The sequence below is a fragment of the Pteropus vampyrus genome, unplaced genomic scaffold (genome assembly GCF_000151845.1).
Source record: "Pteropus vampyrus isolate Shadow unplaced genomic scaffold, Pvam_2.0 Scaffold163, whole genome shotgun sequence".
NCBI lineage: Eukaryota > Metazoa > Chordata > Mammalia > Chiroptera > Pteropodidae > Pteropus > Pteropus vampyrus.
The window spans coordinates 2307185-2309749 of record NW_011888944.1 but is presented as its reverse complement, the minus strand read 5'-3'; the positions used below and the strand labels follow the sequence as shown (position 1 = coordinate 2309749).

The 2565-nt window shown below is 41.4% G+C and overlaps 1 long non-coding RNA gene across 1 annotated transcript; it reads right to left on the bottom strand.

Moving 5' to 3' along the window:
• Nucleotides 1-86: 86 nt before the first annotated feature.
• LOC111745732 lies at nucleotides 87-1644 on the bottom strand. Its single transcript, XR_002782780.1, has 3 exons — nucleotides 903-1644; nucleotides 814-816; nucleotides 87-697 (listed from the first exon to the last, which is right to left on the bottom strand). It is a non-coding gene; the product is annotated as an uncharacterized LOC111745732 (long non-coding RNA).
• Nucleotides 1645-2565: the final 921 nt, after the last annotated feature.

The following is a 2565-nucleotide window of genomic DNA, read 5'->3' as shown; positions in this document are numbered from 1 at the left end:
CCCGCTTGGTCGTGGCCTGGGGGCGGACGCGAGCCAGGCACTGGGTGAAGGCCGACGAGAGCTGTCCAGCTCCTTAAAAAAAAAAAAAAAAAAAAGAAAAGAAAAAAGAAAAAAAACAGTTCCCAGCTCCCCGACTGGATCGCGAACTCTTAACTTCTGCAAGACTCGGGCCAGCATCGCCTGCCTGGGAGGCTTCCAGCTTCTCGTCTGAGGACTGGCAGGGCTTATCTCTGTCCTTTAGCCCCTCTCACACTGCCCCCGGCCCCCATTTACCGCTTCTGAGGCCCCTCCCGCCCCTTCACTGGGAGCGCCCACGAGCTGGGCTCTGCAGTCAGATTCCCTGGGCGAGAAGCGGGACTCCATCACTTCGTGGAGGGTCATTGGAGGGGCGAGTCGCTAACCTGTTTGTGTTTCATCTGTAAAGGGGCGGGGGGCATAGGCAGGGGTCGCCTCCAAGGGTGACACGTCCAAGTACACATTCAATGTGAAAAGCCACATAAAGTTTGCACAGCGTGGTGTGCATCCAATAAACGTGAGCGGCCGTTTTATAGCATCTTACCTGCTCGTCTCCGTTCCCAGCACAGCACCTGTCACCACAAGCATTCCTTCAGCACATCCCTTTTGAGCCTGTATCATGGGCCAGATGCTGGGGTCGAGCTTGCTAGCATGACAGGGGGCCCTGGCCGTGAGGTGACGGCTGGCCGAGTGAATGAGAGTGCATGCGTGCGTGAGAATGTCGGGCAGCCAGTCGCCATACCTTCCCGCAGGGCTTTGAACCCAGGTTTGTGGAGCCGAAATAGCACAGACATGTACTGGCTCTTTGGACAGAGGTCATCGGGTCTCAGGAGTCTGTGACCCACCCCCCAAATAAACCCCAGGGCCTCTGCCGGGCACCTACACACCTGTCGCTTTGTCAAAGGCGCTTTCTGGGAAGATTGCTAGTTTGCCTCCTTTCTTCTCCGTCTCCCTTTTCCCAGCCAGTCTGCAGGTTTATTACCAGCTTCCTGTTTTCGGCCTCACGTTTCCGTGTTACCGGCGTAGTTTGAACCCTGGTTTCTATGCTGACGCTTGCTCCTTGTATCTCTCCCCTGGCACTTGGCCCTGCACAGGTGCCCCTGTCTTTGGCTCTGAGATTTGAGTTCCTAAAGCCCTTGGGAAAGCTGTCATTCAGGTGCAAAATTTGGAGAATCCTGTTAATATTTCTTTCTTGCTTTCTCCTATATTTTGCTATTGATTTTTATTGCTGAGGAAAAACGATACACTCTCATTACTTTTAAACATTTTTGGGAAGAGAAGAACCCAGGATCACTTTTCTTTATAAAGTATTATGTGAATTTTTGTGCACTTAAAACAGCGTTTTGAATGGAAGAAGTGTTTTGAATAAATCAGCATTGTTTCTAACACCTGTAATAAAAATTTTAAGTTACATTTTTAATTTTCTCATTCATATTTTCTTTTGAATGCCTTGTAATTTTTCATTACCTACATCTTTTTACAGTTTACTCATAACTGAATTTATTTCCTGTTTAAAATTATGTCAGTCTATAAAACTTAATACACTTGTAAAAAGACAAAAATTGCTTATTATCCTACATTCTATTATAATTCTTTAAACTTGTTTTCTTCTCCTAGTATTTATTATCATATGTGTATTACTCAGTTGAAATTTGTTCATAATTTTGTATCTAGGTTTTTCATTTAGCCTATCATACATGTTTTCCTCTTGTTACTAATTTAGTGTGAATAATTATGTTTTTTTCATCTCTGTCTAAAATTCTGTCTGGGACAAAAAACATAATTTTTTTCTTCTGTATTGTTGAAAGACTGTCATTCTGCTTCAGAGGATAACAGTGATATTCTTTATGATGTTTTGGCTAAGCCTTCATCATCTTGACTCATCTATTTTAAAATTGTAAAGGCTTTTTCTGCCAGAAATTTTCAGGTACAAGCATCAGAAACCTAATCTCTCATCATTATTTATGTATCCAACTTTTTTTTTCTCTGTACCTTATTCAGCTCTCAAATTATTGGCAGCTATCAACACCCCCATTCTATTTCGTTTATTATCCTTTTATAAATTCAGCCTCTCATTCTTATTTGTATCCTGACTTAACTCCTGGCCACTTTTTTCTAGCATTAATTTTTCCTGCTAGTTCTAAGTTAGGGCATTTTTATATATACGGAGAGAAGCAGTAGATAATTGAAATAACACTAACAGTTTGTTTCTCCAGGGGAAATTTAGCCCCGCCCCCTAGTAGCACACATTTCTATTTCTTTCCTTTAATTCATACTTTTGATTTTATTACATATTTTTAAAGATTTTTTAAGGCAAAATATTTTTTATGATGTCTTTTTAGTGTCAGTAAGTGTAATATGGTTAGAAATTGTTAGCAAAAGTTCACCAAACAACAAAAAAATATAAAAGATCAGATAAAAATGTTTCTGATATGGTAGATGGTTGTTCACTTCATAATTGGTTAAGAAGGGTATTTATACAATGACTTGTGAGAAATTACTGGATGTGAAACGTGGCACAAAGAATATATAATTGAAGAGAAAGCGCCT